This window comes from Dipodomys ordii, unplaced genomic scaffold (assembly GCF_000151885.1).
Source record: "Dipodomys ordii isolate 6190 unplaced genomic scaffold, Dord_2.0 Scaffold1000000616, whole genome shotgun sequence".
Taxonomy (NCBI): Eukaryota; Metazoa; Chordata; class Mammalia; order Rodentia; family Heteromyidae; genus Dipodomys; species Dipodomys ordii.
In genome coordinates, this window is record NW_012284233.1 from 268,269 (window position 1) to 281,363 (window position 13,095).

Genomic DNA, 13,095 nt, shown 5'->3' on the forward strand with positions numbered 1-13,095 from the left:
TCAGACCCAAAGAACATAGGCTCCATGGTTTCTCTCATTTTTAATAGCAGAAGGTCGCAATAGCTCAATAGCTATGTACATATGACTATAAAAAATGATGCTAATCAAAATGAACTCCAAGATATGGAAATGAGGGTTTTGTTTTGTTTGTCATTTTAGTGTACTGTTTGCAGTTATTTCTTTTTTCTTTCATTTTTCCCCCTTTCGTTTATTCCATATGGTCACTGTCTTTGATTTCATTACCCTTTGTCTTGTATATAAGTTTACCTGACTTTGTGAAGGGAAGGGAACCATAGAAACAGTGGGACAAGGGTAAACCAATGCAACATTAGATGCTATGTTGGAAATGAACTTTACAACTTGGGAGGAGGGAAAGCAGGAGAAAACAAGAGAGAGAATAACACTGTTTGAAAGAAATGTACTCATTACTTATGTAACTAACTCCTCTGTACATCACCATGAAAATAAAATAAATAAATTTAATTAAAAAAATAAAAATGTACTTGTAGAGTTGGGTGCCAGTGGCTCATGCCCATAATCCTAGCTAATCAGGGAGGCTGAGATCTGAGGATTTAGGTTCAAATCCAGTCAGGCAGGAAAGTCCATAAAACTCTATATCTCCAAATAATCACCAAAAACCCACAAGTGGAGCTGAGGCTCAAATGGCAGAGTACTATTCTTGAGTGGTCAAGCTAAGGGAGAGTGCCTAGGCCCTGAGTTCAAGCCCCAATTCTGACACAAAAAAATGATGAATCATGGCTGGGCGCCGGTGGCTCACACCTGTAATCCTAGCTACTCAGGAGGCTGAGATCTGAGGATCACAGTTCAAAGTCTGCCTGGCCAGGAATGTCTGTGAGACTCTTATCTCCAATAAACGACTGGAAAACTGGAAGTGCTCCTGTGGCTCAAGTGGTAGAGCGCTTGCCTTAAGTTGAAGACATCAGGGACAGCACCCAAGCCCAGAGTTCAAGCCCCATGACTACAACAACAACAAAAAAAGATGAATCTGTGGGAAAGTCAGGCTTGGTGGCCATACCTTTTAGGAGACTGTAATAGGGAGGATTGCAGTTCTAGGCCAGCCTGACAGAACAGTTTTCTAAGGAAGTGGGCTATAGTGGAAAATACTTGTAATTCCAGCAACAATAGGAATCCTAAAGTAAAATCTCAGCTCAAACACATACCTGGGTGGAAAATGAGAGTCTAGACTTGAGGTAACCATTGGAAAATGGTATGCTCCAGCAGTAAGGACACCTGTCTTGTCAGTACCAGGCCCTGAATTCAAATGATGGTATTATGAGAAAAGAAAGTATTAGCCATGCTTTGAGGCAAATAAAGTATCTCCAGACATAGTGGTCTTCAGATATTTTTTTCACTTGAGATATAAAGAAATGGCAACTAATGATGGTTTTTATTAAAACATGTTGGAGGGAGAAGCAAGTTCTAAAGCAGGGTTTAAAACATGACACATAAAAATGGTCTCCCTTCTTATGTTCTGATGGCTAATGTCTTCAAGGTTTGTATACTCAGCACATTGGCTTCTTGTCATGTATTACCTTCTTCTTTGGAGGTGAATAGAACTACAGTACTCTTTTTAGAAGTCATTAGAATAAATCTGAATATATTGTTCAGAAAACAATTCACTTTCGGGGCTGGAAAGGTGGCTCAGTGGTAGAGCACTTGCCTTGCATGCATGAGGCCCTGGTGTCAATTCCTCAGCACCACATAAGCAAAAAGAAAAAGCTGGAAGTGGTACTGTGGCTCAAGTGGTAGAGTGCTAGCCTTGAGCTGAAGAGCTGAGGGACAGCGCCCAGGTCCAGAGTTCAGGCCACACGACAGGACTTTCCCCCCCAAAAAAAGAATTAACTTTCAAGAATAGCTAACATTTTTAAAAATTAACATATTGGCATATATAGTTTGTGCCAAGGAGTTTTACAGTTGAAAGAGCTGACTGTGATCAAGTTTTGTTAACTGACAAGTCCTTCGTACACTACTTAAAGATAATAAAAATATTTCAAAAATCCCCCCACAAGGTCTCCCTTAACTCAAGAACAATGGATATTTAAACTTTACGGAACTCTAGACTAGGAAAACAGAAACCTGAATTTGAGACCTGATTGTGGCATGTTATCTTTTGATCTTGATAAGATCCATTCATCTCTTTAAATATCAGTGAATGAATCTCATAAATTCAAATAATAACACCTGCTTTGCCCCGCTTCTCTGAATTGTCACGTGCCTATTGTAAGATGATAACATTTAAAGAAACTGAAACCGAAAAATCTTGCCAAAAGTAAATATTCTATAGATTTGTGGATAGGAGAAACCCTAGGTCTCCTTGGCTCAGGCTGAAATTTTCTGAATAGAGACCCGGAAACACAACAAATCAAAGAAAGGTTGGACAAATGGGATTGCATAAAGTTGCAGAGCTTCGGCAGGGCAAAGGACATAGCTAGCAAATCAATAGAAAGCCCACGGATTGGGAGAAGATCTTTACTAGCCATACAACGGACAAGGGTCTCATATCTAAAATATACTTGAAACTCAAAAAATTAAACCACCCAACAACAAATCCTCAAAGAAACAACTGCCCAATAAATAAGTGGGCGAAAGACTTAAAGAGAAACTTCTCTGAAGAAGAAAGAAGGATGGCCAATAGACACATGGAGAAATGTTCAAATCCCTAGCCATAAAAGAAATACAAATCAAAACAACATTGAGATATCACCTCACTCCAGTTAGAACAGCAAAAATCAAGAACTCTAACAACAACAGATGCTGGAGGGGATGTGGACAGAAAGGAACATTACTTCATTGTTGGTGGGAATGTAAACTTGTTCAACCACTTTGGAAAGCAGTATGGAGGTTCCTCAAAAGACTTCACATAGAACTCCCCTATGACCCAGCAATCCCACTTTTGGGCATTTACCCAAATGCTTACAAACAAGACCACACTAAAGCTACTACCACAACTATGTTTATTGCGCCATTATTTACCCTAGCTGAGATATGGAACCAACTCAGATGCCCCTCAGTAGATGAATGGATCAAGAAAATGTGGTATATATACACAATGGAATTCTATGCCTCCATCAGAAAGAATGACATTGCCCCATTTGTTAGGAAATGGAAAAACTTGGAAAAATTATATTAAGTGAAGTAAGCCAGGCCCAAAGAAACATAGGTCCCATGGTATCCCTTATTTGCAATATCTAGTATATGTATGAGTCCAGCGGAAAAGGTCAGATAATGTGATGTCAGGAAAATGAACCCTTAGATATGTATTTTAATGTTTTCTCTTTCATGCATGTGTTTCTAACGCATTTATAAGATTATCTCTTTGTTGCTTTGTATGTCCCTCCCCCACAGTATAACCCTTGCTTTCACTATATTTGATGTCAGTATAACTTGTGGAGGAGATGGGGAAAAACCAGTTGTTTAAGGATACAGGTGGACCTGTTGCAACAATGAGAAGTACAAGTTGTCATGTCCAAAACGAGCTTTACAACGTCGGTGCGGGGGTGGGGGAAGGATGTGGGGGGGAGGGGGGAAGGAGAAGGATTGGGATGGGGGAGGGGGGAGGCTGGGAAGGGATGGGAAGGGTAAACAAAGGAGGGGGCTGCAATGCTTGGTAAGAAATGAACGCATTATCCTGCCCATGCAATTGTAACCCCTCTGTACAGTATGTTCATAAATAAAATAAAATTAAATTAAAAAAAAAAGAAAAAGCCAGAAGTCAAGCTGTTGCTCAGGTGTTAAGAATGACAGCCTGGAGCAAAAATGCTAAGGGATGGTGCGGGGGCTCTAAGCTCAAGCTTGAGTACCAGCACAAAACAAAACGAAGACAGTAGCATTAAAGCCAACTAGGTGCTAAGCTTTAGTAAAACGCATCTAGAAGTAATATATTCACTACTTCCTGAAGAAACATAAGCTACACCTGGTGAACTCTGAATATGAGAAAAATCTTCCCTGGGTTTCAAGGTTGCTGCCCACCTAAGTGTTGTATTCTTTACTTTCTCATTCTAATATATTGAGCAAATATGAATAAAGACATCACATACTAATCTTCTAGAAACTCATCTCCCTGTTGGTCCTCATAGTAGTAACAAGAGTTCCTCATCAAGTTCCATGTACTGACATCACCACAAGTCCTGGTTTCTGTAACAAGCATGCTCCTTTCATTTTTCATCAGGAAGTAGTAAAGTAGGAATGGGATAAAGACATCCCTCAGCTTCCCAGTGTAGATGCAATTAACAAGAATTTGAGATCCAGGACCTCCCCCCCAAAATCTGTAGTAATAGATGAGAGAGAGAGAGAGAGAGAGAGAGAGAGAGAGAGAGAGACTCTAACAAAGTAGTTCAGCAAACTATTTATTTTAGTGTAATAGAATAAAGTGCAGAAAACTAGGACAGGGAAATGAGAGTAAAGAAGTTAGTGTCTAGAGAATTTATCTGGGGGATATGTTGAATTCCTATCTACACACCTGCTCATCACCTAGCAACTCTTAATCATTAGAGACAATACGTTCTGGGTAGGTTTATTACATAAAACACAGCCAAAATGTTTCTTAATATACAGAAGCTGAAGATGTGGTCTCAGCTCATGAAAAACACATCAGCAAAATAGGTGCAAATTTCAGAACTTCAACATTCAAAACTAGTCCTTCAATTTCCTGGCTATTAAAAGATTTGGCAGTTTCTTCCTATAAGTCTGTAAGGAAGCCAACTTGTCCTTTATTGTATTCTTCCTACCATCAGGCTGGTGGGATATATTAGATGTCTGAAATCATCTGGTACATGGCTGCCCAAGCCATCACATATATAGATAATTCTGGTTGGCCTGCAAATTCTGGATGTTACAAATATCCAAATGTGTTTGTGACTTTAACTAAGTATCACTATCCCACAATACTGTGAAATTTGTGAAATTTATATAATCACATAATCACAATAAGAAAGAAAAAAAAAGAAAGAAAGGAAAAGAACTGTCTGGATCTCCAATTCTAATGTTCAAGTTATTTTGTATATGTATGTGTTTCTGTTTCTCTCTCTCTCTCTCTTTTTCTGAGTGTGTGTGTGTGTGTGTGTGTGTGTGTGTGTGATGTCTCCCCTGGGATTTTAAGCTCATGGAAGGCAGGAAGCATTCTTAGTTATGCCACCCCTGTCAGAACTTATCACATATTTTTACACGCAGGAGCCTGAGAATGGAGCGTACAAGGTAGAGGCCAGCCAACATAGAAATGTTCAGGGACTCTATCTCAGTGGAAGAACCATGGCACATTAGTGCACATCCATCATGTTAGGAAGAGTAAGAATCATGAAGTAGGAGGATCCCAAATATAACCATTGCCCCAAAGGGCTTGTCATGTGCTTGAATGCCTGCCTACCATGTGCAAGGCCCTGAGTTTGAACTGTCAAAAAGGAAAACACTTGTGTGTGTGTGTGTGTGTGTGTGTGTGTGTGTATTTGTGTGTGTGTGTGATTTAGGCTCATGGAAGGCAGTTAGAATTTTTGGTTCTATTGTCACTCCCATGGTTTTACATTTAGAAAGGACAGTTAAATTTTCCACTACCATGTAACAAGCCCAAGCAAAATTTAGTGAGTTAAAACAACAGCAGGAAACATCAGTTCTCATGGTTCAGACTTTTGAGTTGTCGTTAGCTACTCAGTTTAGCATCTGCTGAGGTCACATCTTCTAGGGCCTGCTGTGTTGCTGGCCAATTTAAATATGGTGGACATGACTTCTCTTTTTTCCTCTTCTCCCCCTCTTTCTCCTCCTTTTCTTACTTTCCTTTTCCTCCTCCTCCTCTTCCCTTCCCCTCCCTTCCTTCTTCCCTCCCTCTACCTTTCTTCTTCTCTCTACATCTCTTCTCTCTTCATTTAGCCTTCTAACCAAAAGCCTTTACATTCTGACCATTAGCATTCAAGAGCAAAACTAGAAGCTGCCATATATTTTTACAAGTTACACTCAAAATGTCACAGCTTTGTTTCTGTCAATTTCTACTGGTCACAGAAAGATTAAAAAAAATCCAAATGGCTTTCAACTGAAAATAAGGTGTCCTACTCTTGAAAAGGTGATGGTGTCACCATCATGTTGGATCCTCAGCTTCCAACTCTCCACACAGAAATTCCAGGCACAGGCTGGCAAGGTGGCTTCGTGGTAGAGTGCTTGCATAGCATGCATCTAGGCCCTGAGTTCAAGCCCCAGGACAGGCAAAAAAAATCCAGATCCACTCATAAAAAGCAATTCAGGGCTTCACACGCATATGAGGTTGATAGGGAATTTTGACCACACAACTTGCAGCCAAGATAAGTTGATACACCCAACCTGCCTGACGACAAAATGGGGGCAGGAGGCTGCAAAAGAAAGAAAAACGGGGAAGTAAGAAGGACAAAAGAATGAGAAAGTAAGAAAATAAATCTTTGGAATTTCAACCTCACACAAAACACAAAAGAGACCCATAAATCAGAAAGCCATCCAATTCTCAATTTAACCTAAGGCCAAACTCTTTAAGGAGGAAGACAGAACAAGACATAGGAAGACAGCTGAAGACTGTTCAAGATGGCAGATTTAGGATGAAATGCTGTCTTGCCGGTGGCATAGACATGCTTCCTGCCTGCTCTCTTTCTTTATCACATTCTCTTCCAATCATTTTTTTATCATACTTACTTACGTTTGCATCTTGCCTGAATTGTTAATTAGTTAGCTGCCCTAAAGTTTCTGGTAACAACTTTGGTGAGTTAGCCTGGAAGTTAGGAATGAAGTAAGTATGTGTCTTTTTCTAACTTGGACTCAAGAATCTCACAAGTGGAAGTTCTGGCATGGATTTGTTTTAGTGTACCAGGAAAAACCAGGAAGAAAGAAAAAGAATATTGCTTCTTCTAACACAGGAAATGGGAGCTCCGGACTCAATGGTTTCTCCTGTTTGTATAGCTTTCTACTTTCTGAGCTAGTGGAACATAGGTAAAGTTCTCTAGCAAATCCTAATCCTTAGATAGTTCCTGGGTGGGTGAGACCTAACCAAAACACCAGTAAACCTCAAAACTTCTTTTGCCAGACAGGGCCTCTCTTTCATTTGGTTCCATTCATTCCTTGAATTTCCAGCTGTTTTCTATTTCAAACGGAGAAGGCCGATGTAGATAGTCCCATTTGTGTGTGTGTGTGTGTGTGTGTGTGTGTGTGTGTGTGTGTGTGTGTGTTTGGGCAACCAGGTAGCTGCTTGGCAGTACCTGTCAGAGGCTACTATAAATACAAATAGCAGCGAACAAAGCAAGACTGTAACTTTCTACCCACTAACAAGTTAGACATGTATGGACATTAGGTGGGTGAGCAATTATTTCTCTTCATCTCCCAGCTCTGATTAATTTTGAAAGAGCAAGCATAAAGTAACTCCATTTAGGAAGTAATCTCTTCTTATTCCTCTCCATAGTTTTCCATTTTCAGGACTAAAAGTGTTCTGGGTGGTCTCAATGTCTGTTGCTGGGATAGGTTGTCATAGTTGGCATTGACTGGGTTTGAACTCAAGGTCTGGGCACTTTTCCTGAGCACTTGTGCTCAAGGCTAATGCTCTATCACCAAAGAGTTCCTTGGAGGTGAGATTCTCTTGAGCTATGTCTCCAGATTGGCTCTTGGCTGATTAGCTGGGAAATAGAGTTTTAGACAGATTCTTTGTGCCCAGGATGGCTTTGAACTGTGGCAAAAGGAGTCTTTGCCATAAACGCCCTTTATATTTCCAATTCAAGAAACAAGGAGATCAATGAGATTGAGGATACCTATAACTTGTTAATAATTAACTAACAATTTAAAACCCAGTAGATATTTTAAATTACAACTGATTGACATTCTAAGTACTGGCCCTTGCCTCTGTGCAGCCTGTTAAAAGTCATATAGCATTTAACGTTTAACAAATATACAGACCCTTTCTTGGGCTATAGCAGTATATCTTGTTTAACATTTTGGTTTGTAAACGCGTTTTTCTGGTTGACTGAGGAGCCTGATCTGTAGTGGTCCCAAAAATGCCTGCCCCTGTAGGCCTTTAGACAAATCTCACTAGGGACCTAGTCTCAGGTCACAACCACTTTTCCTTAACATATAAATGAATGTGGCTGGGCCAGCTCAAAAGTCACTGCCATTTAGGACTTTGAAGCAGATACAGGGCGTTTGGGATTTCAATTATTCCTCACATTTTACAACTTTAGCTTTTAAAACCCAGTACCATAGATGACTGGCAAGTCCCTGCCAAGTCAGACAGACATGGGCATTAGGCATGCTTACAAATTATCTTCCCATGACTTCTGGACTCTGATAAAGCTTTGAAGGGCCACACAGAAGTGACTCCAGGATCTGATACCATCTCTGCCATCCAAAGAGCAGTGGCTTACTACCTCTGCATGTTCCAACATTCCCGGAGTTCCAGGAATGCCTTTCTCCGTGGTGGCATAAATACTTGTTTAGTAGTTTCCTTCATTGCTTTCTGGACTTGAACTCAGGGTTTGAGTATTGTCCCTCAGCTCTCCAGATCAAGAAATCCCAACCAACTTCGCTTTTGAGCACTCTACTGGCAGATTTGAGATGACAATCTCACAGGCACCTTTCTCTGCACAGCCTGGCTTCACACCACTTTTCAGCTTAATTGGCTTTACTTATGCCCACATTTACTCCAATTAAAAGCATAAATGATGGGCACCGTAAGGAGATTTAAAAGCATGGTCTTACCTGGAATTTATTCAGGGCCAACATTACATCTGACAAACGTGTCCTCTGTCCTTTATTGTGGGCCTTTTGGAAACTGTTATAAAAAACCTATAATGGCAAAGTAGGTTAAACAATCATTTTGGTAATCCTAATTTTTATTTTCTACTTTGAAATCAACCTTTAGCATAATTTTTCCTTTTAAATTTACTTTGTCTGGAAGACCTGCCACTCCCCACAACGTCACAAATTTCTGACAATGGGGAGGACATTTGTAAACCTTTTTGAAAAGTCAGTTTATTTTGAATTTAAATTCCTCATTGAAACACTGGGCAACACTCTTTACCTCTTTTTTTATTTTAATTTTCATTTTTTGTGAACATACTGTACAGAGGGGTTACAATTACATGGGCGAGATAATGAGTATATTTCTTATCAAGCATTGCAGCCTCCTCTTTTGTTTACCCTTCACATCCCTTCCCAGCCTCCCCCTGCCCCCCCCAAACACACACACCCGCACCAAAGTTGTAAAGTTCATTTAGTTGCAACGGGTCCACCTGTATCCTTAAATGACTTGTTTTTCCCCATCTCCTCCACAAATTATACCATCATCAAATATAGTGAAAGAAGGGGTTATACTGTGGGGGATAGACATACAAAGCAACAAAGAAATAATCTTATAAATGCATTAGAAACAAATGCATGAAATAAAAAAAACATTTAAATACATATCTAGGGTTTCATTTTCCTAACATCACATTATCTGATATTTTCTGCTTGACTAATTCATATACTAGATATTGCAAATAAGGGAAACCATGGGACCTATGTTTCTGTGGTCCTGGCTTACTTCACTTAATATAATTTTTTCTAAGCCTTTCCATTTCCTAACAAATGGGGCAATGTCATTCTTTCTGATGGAGGCATAGAATTCCATTGTATATATATACCACATTTTCTTGATCCATTCATCTACTGAGGGGCTTCTGGGTTGGTTCCATACCTTAGCTATGGTAAATAATGCTGCAATAAACATAGTTGTGCTGGTAGCTATAGTGTGGTCTTGTTTGTAAACATTTGGGAAAATGACAAAAAGTGGGATTGCTGGGTCATAGGGGAGCTCTATGTGAAGTCCTTTGGGGAACCTCCATACTGCTTTCCAAAGTGGTTGAACAAGTTCACACTCCTACCAACAATGAAGTAATGTTCCCTTCTGTCCACATCTCCTCCAGCATCTGTTGTTGTTAGAGTTCTTGATTTTTGCTATTCTAACTGGGATGAGGTGGTATCTCAATGTTTTTTTTGATTTGCATTTCTTTTATGGCTAGGGAGGTTTAGCATTTCTTCGTGCGTCTATTGGCCATCCTTCTTTCTTCTTCAGAGAAGTTTCTCTTCAAGTCTTTAGCCCACTTATTTATTGGGCAGTTGTTTCTTTGAGGATTTGTTATTGGGGGATTTAATTTTTTGAGTTTCAAGTATATTTTAGATATGAGACCCTTGTCTGTTGTATGGCTATTGAAGATCTTCTCCCAGTCCGTGGGCTTTCTATTGATCTTGCTACCTATGTCCTTTGCCATGCAGAAGCTCTGCAACTTCATGCAATCCCATTTGTCCAACCTTTCTTTGATTTGTTGTGTTTCTGGGACGCTATTCAGAAAATTTCGGCCTGAGCCAAGGAGACCTAGGGTTTCTCCTATTCCATCCTGTAATGTTTTCAGAGTGTCTGCTTTGACTCCGAGGTCTTTGAGCCATTTGGAGTTGATTCTGTTGCAGGGTGATATATAAGGATCTAGCTTTAGTTTTCTACATGTAGTTAACCAATTTTGCGAGCACCATTTATTGAAGAGGCTGTCTTTCTTCCATTCTATTATTTTAGCTCCCTTATCGAATATTAGTTGGCTGTAGGTCTGTAGGTTCATTTCTGGGTTTTCAATTCTATTCCATTGGTCCTCAGGTCTGTTCTCATGCCAGTACCAAGCTGTTTTGATTACTATGTCTTTATAATAGTATTTGAAATTTGGTATTGATATTCCACCAGCAGTGTTCTTTGCATTGAGGAGCGTTTTTTTTTGTTCCATATGAATTTTTGGATTGCCTCTTCTATTTCCTTGAAGAATGAGTTTGGAATTTTGATAGGTATCGCATTGAATTTGTAGCCATCTTCCTATAATAATCCACCCTTTACCTCTTGGCTCAAGGTTTAAACTGCCCATTTTTTCTACAGTATGAGTTACATTTAGGAAATCAGCAGTTTATTTTAATGCAATAGCTCTGTACCAAGAATCTAGACTTAGTATCTCTTGCCCTTTAGAGATAAGTCAACTTAGATTTTTTGTTCACACACCCCTTATGGTCTAGAGATGGTGGTGATTAACATTACAGAAACAAATTTCTTAACTGGCTTGTTTTTTTATTCTTTTTGTACCCCAAATTCGCAGTCTTTTCATCATGTGTGTTTCAGTAAGGCTGGAGTCTAAGCAAGGTAGTGGCATCTCCCAGTGTGTATGGACTGTCCCATCTCTTGCTGGTTACCTGCAAAATTCTATATGCATTAGTTAAAGACCACTGGTGAAAGACTACACTGCCTTTTGCAGGCTGGTGTCACTGGTTTAGGCAGCTGTGACAACTTTGTTCTGTTATATGGGTATTTCCAATGCATAGGAGCAAACTGCATCTTGACGCATTGTGGTCCCTTGATCTTATAGGGAGTTGATCATTGCACAGGGGACAAAACAGAGAATTAAAACCTGAGCCTTAGTTTACCAGTCATGGTCAGAGGTACAATATTTAATCTTAGCATAGATAGACATAAGAAATAACATAAATCACAGCCAACTTAATTACCAATTTCATTGACTTGGAAAGGAAACCAGCTTTTCTAATTCCTTTCCCATGGCCTTTTAAAACTGCCTTTTTTAAATTTTGGCTTATAGTCATGTCACAAAGCAATTCAGATTAAACAACAGCTTCCATTGACAAAAGATTTTTAGCAAGCAGGAAAGTTGGTAACTTTGGAACCATTACTATTTACATATTTTACATATAGACAGACAGAGAGGTTTGTGCACAGATTATAGAGCACATTAAATGCTAAAATTTGCCATTTAAAACTTTTGGAATTTTAGCAGTAATACTTTGCCAAATCAGGGTAGAACCACATAGTTCACAACAAAAAATTTCCAACAACAAGGAACTTGTACTAAACAGGAATCAAGACATGAACAGACATATAGCATGACATAATGGCCCCTATCCTGGTCAGGTAAGGGGGGATGTTTATGGGACCCAAAAAACATGCAAAGAAATTTATTCTGAAAGCCACATTCACGCCCCACCACCTCTTCACTCAGCTTCCCTCAGAGCACCTTGACTAGTTCCCTCCGCACCGACACCCCTGTCATGTTACCCCAGGGACCACAAGGATCGTTTTTGTCTGTATTTTACCCTGCCAAATATATAGCACAGTCCTTCCTCTTTCTGCTTAGCTCTATAATCCCATGGATATCTGTAAGTATTCGAGCTAGCTTTTGTCCATCATTTTTTCCATGAGTCTAGTTTTTTAATTGCTACATTTAAATTTAACAAAACCATAACTTATAATTTGTTATAGAACTAGAAATTTGGAACTAGAAAAAGCAATATTCTCCTCTTGAGTAATTCACTTTCACCTTCCATAACAGTGAGAAAACACAGACTCTCCACAATATCCACACTAGTGTTTTATTACTGAGAAGAACAGTAGCATGGTCAACAAGTGAAAAATTCACAATAGACTCAGTAGTAATTAAATATAAACAGCATGTAGTAAAATCATTTTGGCATTACTCATCCAAATCCAAATGCTTAAGAATCATGTCTTTATTTTTCCACCAAAGAAACTAGTAATAATAAAAGTTTTACAATTTCTAGTAATAGTAATAGTGACAGTGTTATAATGCATACATAGACCACACATATACTGGAAGACTTTTGGGGAGCAGTGGAGAAATTGATGCTCTCATGTCCTTGGATTAAGGCATTACAGTACTTCCCCATCTAGCACTAACAAAACTCTCTGGATGATCTGAGTTCAATCTCCAAGTTCCAGAGCTCATATTTCTGAGAAATGTTTATAAAATTTCCTTGAACATCCATTTCTTAATATAAAAGACACAAGTCAACAATTTCACTATCTTAATTCTTTGTCAAGCCTGTAAATAATTGATACCCATTCCTTTGGTCCAACCCCTGAATAATATGAAGGGGCATCATCCCTACTCTACACAATGAGAGGATGAGAAATATTGGCACAGTGAGTGGTTTCCCCTTACACCTAGCTTAATTCTGCCATGAAGGATTTCTGTATAATTTACAGAGGTTTCTGCCAAAGGTTTCCCTATGTTGGGTTTCTTTTTTGTGTGAGTGCTC